The following is an 18,855-nucleotide window of genomic DNA, read 5'->3' as shown; positions in this document are numbered from 1 at the left end:
ATTTTCACCACCAGACATATCCACAGCTGAGCGTTGTTCCCACTTTGGCCCAGCCGCTTCATTCTTACTGGAGCTGTTAGTAACTGCCCTCCGCTTCTCCCCAGTAACATATTGAACACATTCTAACCTGTAAGGGCTCATCTTTCAGTGTCACATCTTTGTGCCTTTTCATGCTGTTTATGGGGTTCTCCAGGTGGGGCTCTCATGGAAAGAATACTGGAGTGGGTTGCCATTTCCTCTTCCAGTGGACTCTGTTTTGTAAGAACTCTTCACTATGACCCATCCATCTTGGGTGGCCCTGCACAGCATGGCTCATAGCTTCATTGAGTTAGGCAAGTCCCTTCACCATGGCAAGGCTGTGATCCATGAAGAAGAATAATCATCACACCCATAAATAACAACATGTAAGCACTTATTGTATACAGACATTGTTGATAATCTCTTGGTATATTAAATCACTGAATCCATACACCTGGTTTCTGAGGGAGAGCTTCTTCTGATTCCCATTCTTACTGATGGGGAAACTTAGGCTGCAGAGAGGTTTAACTGCTTGCTCAGTCATCAGCTGATCGGTCCACTGTGACAGAGTCCCTCGGACTTTCCATGATCCCAAAGGTTCAGAGCTCAGACTTGAGGGCCGGACAGCACAGGTGAACATCCAAGCTCTGCTGTGGAGCAGAGGGGTGACCTTCTTCTTTCCCCTCATCTGTTCCTCAGGTGGGTGAGATGACTCTCCTGCCCATCTGGATGGTTGCCCCAGCCATGTGATCAGGCACTAACTGATAGGGAGTTCAGCTCAGCAAAGGTACAGCCACATTCATAAATTGTTCCTTTCTCCCTCTGTCTGTATAAAGGTGGTGTTCTCAGCTGGTCTTTTAATACAGTCTGCTGTTCCCCATGCTTCGGGTTGGTCTGCTTCCAGACACAGAAAACTGAATATACTTTTTATACTACCCCTGTTACTCCAGCCTTCTGGAGAGGACCAAGAAATGTGCAAAGCCCACAGAACTGCCAGAGCTCTAACCCGAAAAGGATTCTTGCTTCTGCAGCAGGAGAATTGGGAGAACTCAAAAGGAAACTTGTCCCCAGTGGTAAAAATCAGACCAAATAGTTTAGTGCCTACCTGAGAGTCTTCTTGGTAAACAGTCTGAAATTCTGTTTCCCCTGGAATTACCAGCTCAGTGAAATTTGCTTTTGGTATTTACCAGATATTTTGAAGACATGGGCAAGCTGCAGGAAACAGACTCCAACTAGGATGCCCCAGACTATACTGAGCCCACCCCACCCAAAAACCAAACTGCCTTGAACCTGAAATCCAAGACATTTCTCTAGCCAGAAAGAAGGCCTTTGCTGAACTGAGAAGGGCAAATGAGAATGAAAGCTGTAGACCAGATGATAATTTCAAGGATATTATGCTTTAATAACAAACACAAATGTTTTTCTTCAGTATACTTATAATAACACAGGGATGACGTGGCTGGCATATTGCTAAGGTGTATTTAGTTCTTACAGCAAGCAACTGAATGGCAAAATATGCTCCTCTTCTGCAGATGAGGACAGAAAGGCCCAGAGAGGTGGAGGAACTTGCCCACAGTCACAGAGCCTGCAAGAGCAGACAGGGTGCAGATATAGATCTGGCTAACTCTTCCTCCGTACTTCCTTGCCTGCCTGCAAGTTGGATTGCTTTCATCTCATGCTGAGAAGTCCTTGGGCCCCCTCCACACTCCTGCCAAGAAGCAGCTTCAAAAATTTTTTGAACAAAAGGTAAGCCGACAACTTAAGTTAATAGCCAGAGAGTGCCATGCATGGTTTTGGTTCTGTCTGTGCAAGAAGGGGCAGCTATTGGTGGGAAAGGGAACATTTCTGTCTAATAACTGGGCTTATTGTCTGCATGCCAACAAGTATAACTGGTTTGACTGATGCTGTCAGTGAGCCATATCGGGGAGGGATGGGCCCAGTTTTCTAGTTGAAGCAGCTAGTTCAATTGACTGAACTTTCCACTTTTCTGATTGTCCCTATGGCATCACATGGACCGAACCAGAAGCTCAGCTCAGAGTTTTCACACATTCATATAAGCTTTGCTGACTCCCTAGAGTCCTAGGTTTGACTGTGAAAGAGCAAGTCTGAGGCCTTCTCCCTTTGGGGAATGTGCAGAATGTCAGAGGCCACTTCTCTGCAGCTGAAATTTGCCAACCATTCACCACTTCACTAGAGGTTCTGTTCCTGCCTCATGCCCAAAGTGGTATTTTTGAAGCCGTTGGAATTTGAAATGTCATTTTTATGTTATAGTAAGAGTAATACACAGATTACAGATGCATGCTCAGTATAAAAAATAATTCAAATGACATAGCAATAGGTAAAGGAAAAATTAATATCCATTCCACCCATCCTCTTCCCTACTTTCAGCCTTATTCCCTTCCCTAGAAATAGCTGCTATTAACTTGTGAACATCTTTCTATGCTTCTTTCTAGACAGATATATAGAAAAATAGAATGCGTGTGTATGTGTGGAGAGTTTTTAAAAATCATTATTGGTATTAGACTCTATAAAGTATTCTGCATCATGCTTTTTGTACTGAACAAGTTCTTTCCACTTAGATCTCTGTATTATTCTTTTAAAGTGCTGCATAGTATTTAATAATTTATTTAACCATTCCTCTATAATTAGTTAGGTCTTTTATAAGCTTCACTATTACAAACAATGTTTTAGTGAGCTTACTTATACATTTATCCTCATACATTCTTCAGAATGTATCTGAGAGCATATTTCTTAGAAATAGAATTGCAGGGTCAAAGATGTATATTTTTATGCCCATTCTTATTTTGATAGAAAAACTGCCAGATTATTTCTCTCCTCAAAAAAAAAAAGGCAAATTAAAAAACAGTGCCAGTTTCCTTTCCAATCAACAGTCTATAAGAGGAAATACGGCAATTTTGTAACACCAACTCCTCAAACCTCTGCCTGAGGGTATTTCTCTGCCAGCTAAAATATTATTCTTGGTATCAGAACTTCCTGGTAGCTGATGATCTCTTGGATGCCTGGTTCTGTGGAGGTATTCGATGAGCCACCCCCTACCCTACCTTAGCTAGAAATGCACCCCACAGCAGGCTCGGACTCCCACTGTTCCGTGTTCTCCATAACAATCATCTTTCTATATTATAACTTATCTAGTCATATTTTGGCTCTTCAACTAGAGAATGCTGTCCTTTGGGACAGAAACCATGTCTAGTCATCCTTTTATTCCCAGCACCTATCATAGTGTCTGATAGTGATAAGTGGTCCCTGAACTGTTTGAATAAATGGCAGAAAAGAGGGCGGGAGGAAGGAGAGAAGGAGGGGAAAAAGAAAGTAGCTGATCCCCTGAGGGTCCTCAAACCTAGGGAGACTTAGTAAAGCTCTGTGTGAAGTGGAGGGACAAGATTTCTAGATTTCTCCTGTACCCAAGATATCTGAGCACTTGGAACCAGAAAATGTCTTTTATTTCTAAAACATTACTAAGCCACTGCTCAGAGGTTAAAGCATCTGCCTCCAATGCGGGAGACCCGGGTTCGATCCCTGGGTTGGGAAGATCCCCTGGAGAAGGAAATGGCAACCCACTCCAGTATTCTTGCCTGGAGAATCCCATGGGCGGAGGAGCCTGGTAGGCTACAGTCCATGGGGTCGCAAAGAGTCGGACACGACTGAGCGACTTCACTTCACTATCTGAACTAAGTAACACCGTCCATCTCCACTCTTAGAACTGCAAGGTAGAATATCAGATTTGTAAGACAGAAAAGCTCAAACATTTTATTCTTTTGAGTTTTCCAAGCACACTGTGTGCTCTTCTTTTCTCATAGCATATATGCTAACAAAGATGTGTTTGGAAAAATGAAAATTGGGGGACTTTCTGGTCTGACTGTAGACCTAACCTCTTTCCTGGGAGCTGTCCTCTCAGCGCTCAGGGGCCTTCCCACAACCACATGGTCTTCTCTCCCACTTCATTTTCCAGGCATCATGCAAGCATCCTGCCCACTCCATCCTGCCTTAACTTTCTATCCTACACAAGGGAACTCGCTGAAGGGACTCCTCTGCTCATGATTTTAACAGCTGGAAAATTGCTTTATCTTTACTCTGCCCACATGTTGTACACAGGCTTACAGGATATGTCTTATCATTGATTTCTGAGCTGACTCAAGCAATTTCCAGGAAATATTAAAAATTTCCTGAATGCAGTCAAGTTCAAGAAACTGCCTAGAGCCACGCAGGCTGAGCTTGCACAATCCTGAGGCCCCAGAGTAAAATGACCTCAAGTATCGAGGAGAAGCTCTACCTATAAAGGCAAGCATCCACACACAAGGAAGAGGAATGGAAAAATAAAAGGAGAACTGAGATAGAGGGAGAGAAAAAGATTTTTTTTAAAGGATGTGAACATTGTTAAAGGATGCAACTAAATAAAGGTGGCATGTCTTATTGAATCAACTAAGTTGATGGATCTTCAGGTACTGTGTTCTCTGGATGACCCTCTAACATACTAGTTTAAACACACTATAGTCATGCAAACTAGCTGCATGTGTGTTTGAGACACTTGTTTTTCTGTTAATGACCAAATGTTTACTCTACGCACTAGTGGCATTAATACCCCAGGGCCTCCGATATGGTTGTAGTATGTCAGCCACACTGAGCATTAGCCTTGCTGGTTAGTCCAGAGATGTTTGGCCTCTCAAGTGGCACTAGTGGTAAAGAACCCACTTGCCAATGCATGAGATATAAGAGACTTGGATTCGATCCCTGGGTCGGGGAGATCCCCTAGAAGAGGAAATGGCAACCCACTCTGGTATTCTTGCCTGGAGAATTCTATGGACACAGGAGCCTGGCGGGCTACAGTCTTAGGGTCACAAAGAGTTGGACACGACTGAAGTGACTTAGCACCAGAGATGTTTTAGTATTTCCTGGGGTGTCTAGACCTACAATCTCTTATCTATGGGGACTTTCTCTCTTCTAGCAATACCTCTCCTGTTGCTATTTATAGCTTTATGATGGGAAGACCTCTCTGGTAACTCTATATATTTTAGAGCCGATGAACAATTATTAAGTATTACCTCGTCTGGAGTTTTCATGTTCATTCTCTGTCTTATGTCACCACTGCTATCACCAACTCGATCCCAAGACATCTTTCTAAATGCTGTCATTTGCTTTTGGATTTTACATATCTGTATATAATACATTAAGTCCCTACATACGAACAAGTTCCATTCCAAGAGTGCGTTTGTAAATCCAATTTGTTTGTAAGTCCAACAAAGTTAGCCTAGGTACCCAACTAACACCATCAACTATATATTACTGTACTGTGACAGTGACAGTGTTAGTCTCTCAGTCGTGTCTGACTCTTGGCGACCCCATGGACCATAGCCTACCAGGATCCTCTGTCCATGGATTCTCCAGGCAAGAATACTACAGTGGGTAGCCATTCCCTTCTCCAAGGGTTCTTCCCAACCCAGGGATCAAACCTGGGTCTTCCGCACCACAGGCAAATTCTTTACTGTCTGAGCCACCAGGGAAGCCCCTTGTACTGTAGTCGGTTTATAATACTTTTCACACAAATAATACATAAAAAATCAAACACAAAAAATAAAGAAAGCATCCTTAGACTTACAATACAATTATCTTACAAACACCTGAGCTTACATGGTTGGACATGCAAACATGTTTGCATTTTTTTATAATATTGTTTTTTAAAATATTATTTATTTATTTGTTATTCTTATTTTTGGTTGCCCTGGGTCTTTGTTGTTGTACGTAGGCTTCTCTCATTGCAGTGAGCAGGGGCTATTCTTCATTGTGATGCATGGGCTTATCATTGCAGTGGCTTCTCTTGTTGCAGGGCACAGGCTCTAGGTGTGCAGGCTTCAGTAGTTGCGCCACATAAGCTGTGGGCTTAGTAGTTGTGGTGTGCAAATCTAGGGCATTTGAGCTTCAGTATTTGCAGCACACAGGCTCAGTAATTGTGGCTCCCGGGCTCGAGAGCTTGGGCTCAGTAGTTGTAGTGCATAGGCTCAGCTGATCCATGGCACATGAAATCCTCCCAGACCAGGAACTGAAACTGTGTCCCCTGAATTGGCAGGCAGATTCTTAAACATTGTGCCACCAGGAAGTCCCACATTTGCATCTTTGAAAGTTTGCAACTAGAAGGTTCGTATGTAGGGGGCTTCAGTTCAGTTTAGTTGCTCAGTCATGTCCGACTCTTTGCAACCCCATGGACTGCAGCATGCCAGGCTTCCCTGTCCGTTAGCAACTCCTGGAGCTTGCTTAAATTCGTATCCATTGAGTCGGTGATGACATCCAACCATCTCATTCTCTGTCGTCCCCTTCTCCTCCTGCCTTCAATCTTTCCCAGCATCAGGGTCTTTTCCAATGAGTCATTTGTTTGCATCAGTTGGCCAAAGTATTGGAGTTTCAGCTTCAGCATCAATCCTTCCAATGAATACTCAGGACTGATTTCCTTTAGGATTCACTGGTTTGATCTCCTTGTAGTCCAAAGGATTCTCAAGAGTCTTCTCCAACACCACAGTTCAAAAGCGTCAATTCTTTGGCATTTAGTGTATGCTTATGTATGACATGATATAACCTATATAATATTATAATAATAGTTGCTATTATGAGCACATAATTGTTTTCTTTGTCAAACTAGTACTGTAGTTGAACTTACTCTACACTGGAGGTTCTTGGCCACAGTGTTGAGAGACTTGTTATGTGTATCAGTGCTTTTGGTGGCAAGTTCCCAACACCCAGTTGACACTGGGTTAAATGACAGTAAAAGGAATGTATTAGCTTCTGTAACTAATATATATAAATATGTATGTGTACACACACACATATATGTATGTTATATGAACTTTTGGCATATTTGTGTCTGACGCTAGCTCGTTGGGCTGCAGTGCTCTTGCTCTACTGGCTTCAACTCAAGCTTATGTCACTCATGGTAGCAAAATGACATTAGCAGGTCTAGGTCCCACATCCACACTGTGTACCACATGTCAAGGAAGAATTTGTCTTCCTCCCCCAACACTTCCACCCCAACCATTATGCCACAGTCCTGGTTTCCTCTCCAGGAAAAGAGAGGTCGCATTCCTTTTCCTATACCAAACAAAATGATAACAGATTTGCTGAAGTCCTAGAGCTGGGGTTGGGTCAATATCAACCTAACTCCATGAGTGTATTATGCTCTGGGGGAAGTGAGAGTTTGAGGACGGGAGGGCTGGCAGCGACGTCCTCACAGAGGGCAGTGAAGAAAAGGGGAAATGTGTAAATTCTGAGCTCAGAACTATACATCTTTTGCAAAGTATCTTATCATAGTCCAGAAGTACCCTTACTGATAACTTGAGTGGGTGAGGCATGTGAAATATAGGCTTAGCTGAAAAGATCTTCAGGTTTCCCCATGACTCAATTGGGCTTTTCTGCCAACCCTACACTATTTATTAGATATTACTCAAGATGTTGAGCAAGCTCTGGGAGTTGGTGATGGACAGGGAAGCCTGGTGTGCTGCAGTCCATGGGGTCTCAAAGAGTTGGACACAACCGAACGACTGAACTGAACTGACTGAAGGTGTTGAGAACCTGTTCTAACCCATCAGATATTCAGAGCAGGAACTGTGGGTTATTTCTCTTTGTTGCACATGACAAGTGGGAACTGAATTTGCTCTTGTTCTCTCTTACTGCCCAAATGCCCCTTTCTGTTTTCTTTCCTGTTAATATCCTGATGTTTACCCTCCTCTTCCATAAACTTGCCTCCTATTGCCTAAAGGTCTACCATTAGGGGAAGGCAAGTCCACTGTCCACCTTGCCACTTCTTTTCTGAAGAACGTAATTTGGAAAGAAAGAACATAAATGTTTGACTATTTGATCAAGTGAAGGAACCTCATTGAGAGGGTCAGTTAGAGAATGATGTGTTTTCTCTGTGCACTATAGGCAAAGGCACCCGTCCATGTCTTCAATACCTTTTGACTGTAGAGCAATGTGGGACAGACCTGGAGCTGCCTACGGCTTTGATGTAATTGGGTTTCGTAAAAGAAAATCTTTATTTAGAAGGACCGTGTGTCATTTGTCACATGTAGACATGATACTCTGGCCCACTGTTTTAGGATGCACATTTCTTATGATTATTCACTTAGAGGTGATGAGTTAAAGCCAAACTGCATATGCTTCTTCTCAGTCCTGTTTGGATCAGGCACTTGTAAAAGATCTGTCTATGTAGTCTGGAGTATGATCTCTGACCACGGGTCAGGATTTCTTCTACTCAAAGGGACATGGATTGAACAGGGCTTGATTGTGATACTTAGACACCATAACCATAAAGCAGTGCTTAACTGTAAAACAGAAAATTTATATGCAGTCAGAGATCAAAATAACATCATTTTGGCTTTAGAGATGGCAAAATCCTGAATAAACGTGATTAACCTGAATTATTCTCTGCTCTTTTGCATCTCTCTCTTTTAGTGCCCCTTCTTTGCTGGTAGGGCATTAAGCACAAGTATATTCTGTCTTTTAAATAATCTAGTCGTAGGTCTAGAAGGGAGTCAGATAGCTACTTTTGCCCAGTAAGTTTTGACATTCTATCCTGCTAAGTGAACTTTCCCTGGAAAAATAAAAACAAAAAACTGAACAGGTAGAAAGACTTAAGGCAGCTTGGTTCTAACAAAAGGAATATTGAGGTCACTAAAAGACTCTAGACTCCAGACACTGAACGTTGCAGCTGCTGGCATGGTGACTGCATGGAGAGAGAAGAACCCTCTTTGACCAGAAAATACAAGTCACTCAAGACTTCATTTTCCTCAGCCCCACTGCTGGACAGCACTCTTCTCCTGTCCTATCTAAAGGCAATCTCCCTCTTCTGTGCCCTTGACCTAATCCCCTCTGGCCAATCAAAGACAATACTTCAACAGTTCTTCCCTCCCTTTCTTTATTGGATCATTCCCACCAGCCAACAAATGTGCCATTGTTCCTCTTATCTTTAATAATAATATTAATAGCCTCCAATTCCCCCAAGGCTACACTCCATTTCTCTATTTTCTCTTTGGTGATAAAATTCCTCCAAACAGTTGTCTTTACATGGAGACTAATTCATTCCCTCCCATGAATCTTAAGGCAAATCCAGCCTAGTTCCCCCAGCTTCCGCAACCCTTGAAAACAGCTCTCTTCAGGTCACCAGTGATCTCCACATTACTAAATCCAGTGGTCAGTATTCGGCTTTGATATGGGTTTATAGGACACCATTCTGTCTTGGTTTTTCTTCTACCTTCTCAGGTTCTGTCTCCTTTGATTGTTTCTCTTCTTCTCTACAAAGTTGAGGTGCCCCAGGGACCCCCAAAACTCTCATTTTACTTTAATCTTATGTTGATAACTCCAGGAATCCTATCTCCAGTCCAGACCTCTCTCTTGGGCCTCAGACTTATAACCAACAACCAACTCAATTTGAATGTCTTAACAAGCATTTTGAAACTCAGCATGTCCAAGATGAACTCCTGTTTTTCCCTTCCACTCACTCCCATCCCTACCAAACCTATTCTACACTTAGTCTTTCCCACCACCATTGCTGAAGACTCTAACCAGTCCATCAGCATATTATCTTGAAAAGAGAACCAGACTTCAGACTCTCCAGTTATTACTACCTGGTCTGGGCCTGCCAGGATTACTAGCCACCCTGCTTCTACTTTTCGCCCTATCAGTTCAGTTCAGTTCAGTCGATCAGTCGTGTCCGATTCTTTGCGACCCCATGGACCACAGCACACCAGGCTTCCCTGTCCATCGTCAACTCCTGGAGCTTACTCAAACTCATGTCCATTGAGTCAGTGATGCCATCCAACCATCTCATCCTCTTTCATCCCCTTCTCCTCCCACCTTCAATCTTTCCCAGCATCATGGTCTTTTCCAATGAATCATTTCTTCACATCAGGTGGCCAAAGTATAGGAGCTTCAGTTTCAGCATGAGTCCTTCCAATAAATATTCAGGACTGATTTCCTTTAGGATTGACTGGTTGGATCTCCTTGCAGTCCAAGAGACTCTAAAGAGTCTTCTCCAACACCTCAGTTCAAAAGATCAATTCTTCGGTCAGCTTTCTTTAGAGTCCAACTCTCACATCTGTACATGACTACTGGAAAAACCATAGCTTTGACTAGATGGGCATTTGTTGGCAAAGTAATGTCTCTGATTTTTAATATGCTGTCTAGATTGGTCATAACTTTTCTTCCAAGGAGCAAGCATCTTTTAATTTCATGGCTGCAGTCACAATCTGCAGTAATTTCAGAGCCCCAAAAAAATAAAGTCTCTCACTGTTTCCATTGTTTCTCCATCTATTTGCCATGAAGTGATGGGGCCAGATGCCATGATCTTAGTTTTCTGAATGTTGAGTTTTAAGCCAGCTTTTTCACTCTTCTCTTTCACTTTCATCAAGAGGTTCTTTAGTTCTTCTTCACTTTCTGCCATAAGGGTGGTGTCATCTGCGCATCTGAAGTTATTGATATTTCTCCCAGCAATCTTTATTCCAGCTTGTGCTTCATCCATCCTAGCATTTCATGTAATGTATTGTGCATATAAGTTAAATAAGCAGGGTGACAATATATAGCCTTGACGTACTCCTTTCCTAATTTGGAACCAGTCTGTTGTTCCATGTCCAGTTCTAACTGTTGCCTCTTGACCTGCATACAGATTTCTCAGGAGGCAGGTCAGGTTTCTCCCTATAGTCTGCTCTCAACACAGCAGACACTCCAGTCCACTTGGAACAAATCAGATGGCAATCCTCCAATGGCTTACTCAGGGTCAAAGCCATGATCCCACATCATTTGGCCTCTTTACTTGTTGACTCTTCTCCTACTGTGTTCCTCTTCTTAATTATACTGCAGACACCTTGGACTTCTTGCTCTTCCTCAAGCACCCCAGGCATGCTCCTACCTTAGGGTCTTTGCACTGGAGATCCCTTTTGCCTGAAATATTCTTCCCCCTAATATCTGTGTGACAGATCTTTCACCTCCTGTAAGTCCTTGCTTAAATAGCACTCTCTAGATGAATCCTACCTGACCTTAAAACTGAAACTTGCCTACATACCACTCCTGGTCTTCCTTATCTTGTTCTATTTTTTTCCGAAGCACTTATCACCTTCTGACATGCCACATATATATATATACACACACACACATATATATGATATAATTAATATATATATATTATTTTCAGTACCTATTGTTCATTGTCAATCTCCCTGCAACCCATAGAATGTAAGCTTCTATAAGATGGGGTGGGGGTGGGGAGTTTTAGTCACTTTGTATCCAGGTGTCTAGTTTAGTGCTTGGTATTTCCCAGGGGCTCAATAAATAGTAATTTATTCCTATTCTATCATCAGCTGTTTTCACTTTTTACATTGTGAGCATTTTCTATGATTAACACTCTTAAATTTGATTCTATGTCCAATCCTGACACAACTGAAGCGACTTAGCAGCAGCATGTCCAATCCTATGTGTATAGTGACATATTGAAGACCCTAATTCCATGACTTTATCATTATCTTGTGAATAAAAGAATTCAGATTTTCTCTTTATATGGAAAGGACTTTCAAACCCCATCTCTCCAGGCCCCATCCTGAGGCCTCATTTCTGTATCAGAGTACTGTAAAAACATTAGCAAGGCATAATGAAAATCAGAGCTAAGACAGCAATCTGTTGTCTGTACAAATTCCAGAATGAGTAGATGAAGCAGTTTTGAGTGGCATAGTGGTTAAGAGCATGGTCTCTAGAGTCAGACTCCATGACTTTTTATCATGGAGCCAAGATTTACTGGGCCTATATTTTGTCATCTGTAACATTGCCTTACTATTTTAATCATTGTTGTTGTTGATGGTCCCATAATAGTTGAATAGGTTGTATGGTGGGCAGCATAATGGCTCCCCAGAGATGTCCACATCCTAATCCCAAAGCTGTGCATATGTTACTTTACATGGCAAAAAGGGGCTTGGCAGATGTTATTAAGGTTACAGACCTTGAGGTAGAAAAATTATCCTTGATTTTCTGTGGGCCCAATGTAATCACATGGGCCATTAAAATTAGAGGAGGAAGTGTCAGTAAGAAGAGGCAGGAGAGACGCAAAGCATGAGAGGGACTCACCCCACTGTTGCTGGCTTTGAAAATGAAGAGGCAGTGAGCCAAGGAATGTAGGCAGCCTCCAAGAGCTTAGAACAACCCTGGCCAGAAAACCAGCAAGGAAACAGGACTTGGTCCTAGAACCATGTGGAGCTGAACCCTACCAGCTGAGCTCAGCCTGCATGAGCCTGAATGTGCCTTCTCCCCTAGACCCCAGGGAGACAAACACCTTGATTCTTACCTCATGTGACCCATGGCCAAGCGCACTGGGCTTCTAACCTGTAGAACTGTGAGATAGTAAATTGAAGTGCCAATGACTAGGAACATGAAGGACAACTGAGTCACTATTTATTATTCAAATTCCCCATATAATGCTGTGGAAAAGCTTTCAAGTGGGATGGGAATTAACATGCTTGCCTTGTGTCACACGCCATGCTAAGACCTTTATGTATGTCATCTCATTTCAAACACGGAGACTGGGGCATATACATTGCAAGACTTCTACAATGAGGGTAGAAGGTCAAGGGTTGGATCATAAAAGGGAAAGAAATCCCTTTGCACTTTGTGTCTTTCCTGTCTCTTCCAGAAATCATGGCTGGGGTTACTCAATTTCATAATTGTAGTAGTTTTCATTGAAGTATATTATTTTTGTTATAAAAAATTAAGAGATATAGAACAGAGAATAATATGACAATTATCAATCTACCTGTCATCTAGATTTCACTAATGTAAATGCTCTTGCCATATTTGACTGAAATCTGTTCTTTTTATGATGACAAAGATGTCCCAGGTTTGCTGTAGTCCTCCTGTGCCTGTCTAGCTCTCATCCCCTCTTGGGCCTAAGAGGTAACCACTGTACCTAAACCATTTCTGTTTAGGAACAGAAAGCAGAATGCATATCCTTTCTGTCCAGGTTTCTATACTGGTACTACATATGCATCTACCCATGTGACATAGTGTTTTGTAATGTATGTAATGTATTATTGTAATGTATTGTTAGTGTGTTAGCCTTACATAGATGGAAATGCACTGTACCTTTTATCCTGCATGTGCCTTTTCCATTCTATATTGTGTTTTCACTGTTTATGTTGATATATATAGATCTAAATTGTTTAACTGCTGAATAACATTCTATTGAAAGGACCAACTAGTTTATTTACATATTGATAGACACTGAATGAGTTTCCAAATTTTAGCTACTACAAAAACCACTCTAATGAGCTCTCCTGTGCATTATTGTTGCATGCATGTGGAGACTTTGTGTAATATGTAAATAACTTATATCTAGGAGAGGACTTTGTGTAAGATGTAAATATCTTTTGTCTAGGAGAGGACTCACCACATGTAGGCTGTGCACATCCCTGCAGCTGCACCTTCTCTTGACATTGCCAAGGGGCTCACCTGACTTGTACACTCACCAGCAGCACATCAGAATGCCCCCAACAATAATGATTGTCAAACTTTTAAAACATTTCCTATCTGATACATATGAAACTGTCTTCCCCCCCCCGCCCCAGGTTTTCTATTTTTCCACTTATTGTTGGAATCATTATGTCTATTTTTTTTTTCGCTTAAAAAGTTTCTATTGGAGTATAGTTGATTTACAGTGTAGTTTAAGTTTCAGGTGTACAGGAAAGTGAACCAGTTATACGTATATATATACCCACTCTTTTTAAAGATTCTTTTCCCATTCATGCCACTACAGAGTATTGAGTAGAGTTCCCTGTGCTATACAGGAGGTTCTTATTAGTTATCTATTTTATATATAGTAGTGTGTATATGTCAATCCCAATCTTCCAATTTATTCCTATCCTCTTTACCCACTAGTAAGCATTTGTTTTCTGCATGCATGCTTCTACTTCTGTTTTGTATATAAGGTCATTTGTACTCCCTTTTATTTTTTTTAGATTCCACATATAAGCGATACCATACTTGTCTTTCTTTGTCTGACTTATTTCACTCAATATGACAATCACTAGGTCCATCCATGTTGCTACAGATAGCATTATTTTGTTCTTTTTATGGTTGAGTAGTATTCCATTGTGTATATGTACCACACCTTTTTTATCCATTCCTCTGTTGAAGAACATTTAGGTCGCTTTCATGTCCTGGCTATCGTAAATAGTGCTGCAATGAACATTGGGGTGCATGTATCTTTTCAAACTACAGTTTTCTCTGGTATATGCCCCAGAGTGAGATTGCTGGCTCATATGGTAGTCCTATTTTTAAGTAGAGTCCATATTGTTATCTGTAGTGGCCTTTTAATTATAATGTCCTAATTAATTGTAAGGTTGACCATCTTCCCATATCTTAACTGGCCAGTCAGTTTCTTTCTTCTAGAAATTACTTATTTATAACTTTGTCCATTTTTTAAAATTGGTAGGTTCATCTTCTTCTGGCTCATTTGTAATTCAGTATATAATCCAGAAACACATTTGCTTGTTATAAGAATTGCAAATATCTTCTCCCTGTTGATTGCTTGCTACTATAATTTTATTTGGGGTGGCTTTTCCAAAAAAAATGCAGAAACTTATTTCACACAGTCAGATGTATGGATTTTTTCTTTCATATTTTGTACTTTCTGGCTTGTGTTTAAGAAACCCTCTTTACCCTGAGAGGATACTTAGATGAGACTGAGAGGCCACCAAGGGATGAGGGAGATGAGAAGGGGTCATATTTGTGGGCTTTTCTATCTCTGCTCCCCTCAGAATAGTACCTCATATGTCTATTTTATGTTTGGACACCTGCATAGCTTTGCATTGGAAGAGTTGTCTTGCTATTTAAAAATATATATATATTGAATATTATTATATTTGCTCTGAGATTCATCATGTCTATTGAGACAAAAAAAGATGAGTGACATTACTCAGAAGAGAAAATAAAGAATAAATATAATGTGTCAGTTTTTGTTTGCTGGGGAAAGGAGGACTACCAATTTGCCTGGAAGGGGAAACTTTTAGCACTGAGTCCTAGCTGCGGTACATCACGTGAATCCTCATTCAAGGAAGGACCCAGTGTGCAATAGTATAAATAATAGGTTCAGAAGGTTCAGAAAGATTCTCTTATGGCCTTGCTTATAGAACTAGATGGAGACAATAGATTCATCTTGGAATGCAGGGTACTCTCAGGACTCTATTGAAATGGGAAACTCTGTGTGTTCTGGCTATGTCCCAAGTCACAGATCAGCTTTGAGCTCCACCTAAGAGCTCTGACTGGTGCTGTAGTATCTGGTGAATCACAGAGTCTGGAGGAAGGAACTATTCCCCCTCATCAGGTGTTCATTCTAGTTTTCAGCCTCTCCTCTTTGTCCTTTCTCTAGCAGGCATTAAAGGGCTTATTATTTAGTGAACTCAGATCCTTTCTGTTTTGAAGGCTCTGCATATTCAGCAGCCTGCAAAGGTGAAATAAACATGCGTAGACAACTGCTACCTTCCAGTTTATAAAACGTTCTTACCCACAGCTCTGTATTTGTGAATTTAACGCTTTTCACCAGATGGGGAAATCTAACTCATTCTTTATTGCGGTGTTGGCTGGATAGCTCAGATTAGCTGGAATATCTTGCTTTGAAATATGCGTTTTCAGAGGTACTCCTATCTCTAGCAAAAGTATGAAGGCAAAAGAAAAGATCATTTTACTTGATTACTTTTTTCTTTTTTATTGGAATGTAATTGCTTTACAATGTTATGATAGCTTCTGCTGTACAACATGAATCAGCTATAGGTATACATATATCCCTTCCCTCTTGAACCTCCCCCAACCCCTCTAGGTCATCACAGAGCACCGAACTGAGTTCCCTGTGCTATACAGCACCTTCCCGCTACCTGTCTATTTTACACACGTTGGTGTATATACGTCAGTGCTAATCTCCCAATTTGTCCCACCTTCGCCTTCTACACTGTGTCCACCTGTCTGTTCTCTATGTCTACATCTCTATTTACATGATTATTAACTTGAATTTTTAAATCTTTTACTCCTCCCCATAAATCTGTTCCCCTCGCCTTTTTCTCTTCTTCTTATTTTAGTTTGTATTATAGTCTCATTTTAAATTCTCTCAGTTAGGGCTCCTTGGTAATGCTTCACTTTGTTTTTTTAAGTAATCTGCTTAAGTTTAAAATGATCTGTTTTCTTAAACAGGGTTAACACACATGATAATATGTTTCCTGGCATTCTGCCACTGTCCTGTCACCCAGCTCTCTGGATTTATGCTTGTTTCTTCAGGAATGTGCAGAACTGTTCTGAAAAAAGATAAAGAAAGGAATTCAAAACTCTTGTCCCAAGAAAGGCATGCAGAGTGATTTTTTCATACTTATCCAGTAAAAAGGATGACTAAAGCTTTTCTTTTGAATAGTAACAATATAAAATTAATACTCAGCTGGATTTTTCTACCCCCACCCTGGAGTATGTGTTAGTGGAACTTCCACAGTGTGTCAGTCCATAGACATTTCTTCAAGTAGTCTCCATTTCACAGGTCTGGGTGTTGAATCAAGTAGAAAGAATGCATGGATTGCTCCTCAGATTGTGAAAGATCTCTAGGTCTGGTTCTAAACCACTACATGGCCTACACACACACACACACACACACACACACACACACACACACACACACACACACACTGTCTCAAGTGTTTACTCAGAAAGCATCACGTATCTCTACTTACATGCCTTTCAAAGTACAAAGGAAAACCATCCACTCATTGCTGTCAAAGTACTGGCAGACGGAATGCAGAATTCCACTCATAGGCTTTCATTGAAGAGACTTTAATAAAGGAATCATTTATAGGGTAAATGGAGCTAAAAAGGATGTTGAAACTTCAGGGACTAGCAAGAGGAAGAAGGCATTTTCACCCCTGAAGCTTAAAAGAAGGGATGTCCTGGAAGCCCAGTGGAGGTAGAGCTGGGGAGGGCTGCCTGGCAGTTGCTGGGGCCACAGAGGAGTGTGGCCAGAAGACAGTGAAGAGACAATAAGGAGCAGGGACAAAATATGCCAGGTCTTCTTGCTTCCTTCCCCTTATCTCTGGCTTCCATGGACCAAACCTAACCAGCCAAGCCAGAAGGCAAGGGAGCCCTGATGGATTGGCCCATAGGCCAGCCTCTTTAGGCACAAAGTAGGGAGGAGGAGCAGATGTCAGAGAAGAAATGGTTGGACAGGGGTTAAGAGTGAGCAGGTTTGAAATTTGCTCAAGACTGTCTTCTTAAGGGTAATCCGATTCAGTTCATGAAACTTGGGTGTGAGGTGTGGGGATATTGGTAAATGGTTTAATTTGTTATGAAGAACTCTGGTTTTCTGGGTGACATGACTTTGCTAAAATATATGAGCTGAGACCCATTGATTGGACTTCTGCTGACCTGACAGAGTGATGAAATGTTTGAGCTGGAGGCGTTGTTTAGAGAGTACCTAACCCAATCACTGCTCTTTGGAGACAGGATAAAAGAAGCTTCTAATGGTCCTTTCTTCTTTCATAATAAGATATAGAGTATACCTATTGTGTACATACTCTTCAACAGTGAACAAAACAAAATTCTATGCTCATGGGGCTTACATTCTACTAGGAAAGAGAAGCAATAAATAACAACAACAGAGTATATGATAGGTCTGAAGGGGACATGTGCTATGAAGAAAAATAAGATAAGATAAATAGTGAGAGTAAAGAAGGACAAGGGATGTGGTTTCTCCTTTATGGGGTAGATGTGGAAGACCTCTTTGATTAGCACCATTTGAGCAGGGAGCAGAAGAGGGTAAGGGATGAACCATATGGATATCTGGGGCAAGGGCATTCCAGGCTGGAAGAGCAGGCAGTATGGAGCCCTGAGTGGAAGCATGCTTCAAGTAGAGTTCATCAAGAAGGGATAGGGTGATGGGAGATGAAGCTGTGAGCAAGGGCCAGGAAACTCTGTGGGTTGCGTGGAACTTTGTTTCATTCTCAGGGTAATGGGAAGCCATTGGAAAGTCCTGAGCAGTGCAGTGACATGACCTGATTCAGGTCTTAATCATATCCCCTCAGTAGCTGTATGAGAGTAGATGACAGGAGGCCAAGGGCCAAGGCAAGAAGAGCAGGGAGGATACTGTTACAATAATCCAGGGCAGGTGGGATGATGGCTGGGACCAGAGTGGATGTGGTGGAAATGACGACGTACTCAGAATCTGGGTCTGAACATCGAGTCCATGGGATTTACTGACATAGGAGACAAGTGAGCCAGAGAAATCAAGGGTGACTCCCAGATTTTTGGCTTGAGTATCAAGAAAGGTGGGGCTGATATTACTGAGATGGGAGAGGTTTGGTGGAGTAGGGGTGTAAACAAGAATTAGGTGAGGGACTTAGAGAGTGTTAAAGGCCTATTAAGGTCTATGAAAGAAGAAAGGTATATATATACATACATGTATACACACACATAAACACAGATATATATGCATATACACATATGCATTCACTGGTGTGTGTGTGGGATGAGTATGAAGCTCAGGAGAGGGATGAGACCTGAGGTATAAATTTGGAGATAGCATTTAAAGTCAAGAGAGGATGAGGTAATCCTCAGAGTGAATGGAGCTGTAGTGGTGGTGGTTTAGTCTCTAAGTCATGTCCGACTCTTTGTGACCCCATGGACTGTAGCCCACCAGGCTCCTGTCTGTGGGATTTCCCAGGCAAGTATACTGGAGTGGGTTGCCATTTCCTTCTCCAGGGAGTGGATCTGTAAAGGAGAACAAAACTTAGCACAGAGCCCTGGAACATACTAATGAGAATATTTACACAT

At 41.6% G+C, this 18,855-nt stretch overlaps 1 protein-coding gene across 2 annotated transcripts in view; it reads left to right on the top strand.

Annotated features, from left to right (window-relative positions):
• The window catches only part of NR3C1 (nuclear receptor subfamily 3 group C member 1), a 320,089-nt gene that overhangs the window by 406 nt on the left and 300,828 nt on the right, over nucleotides 1-18,855 (top strand). For both annotated transcript variants that reach the window (XM_081504719.1, XM_081504716.1), the window contains exon 2: nucleotides 1,551-1,764. The gene's annotated coding sequence lies outside the window, so the exon portion shown is untranslated. The remainder of the gene's footprint in view (nucleotides 1-1,550; nucleotides 1,765-18,855) is intronic.

Source organism: Giraffa tippelskirchi, chromosome 6 (genome assembly GCF_054371585.1).
Source record: "Giraffa tippelskirchi isolate mGirTip1 chromosome 6, T2T-mGirTip1v1.2.pri, whole genome shotgun sequence".
NCBI lineage: Eukaryota > Metazoa > Chordata > Mammalia > Artiodactyla > Giraffidae > Giraffa > Giraffa tippelskirchi.
Note: the sequence above shows the minus strand (reverse complement) of the source record. Positions and strands in the feature narration are given on the sequence as shown.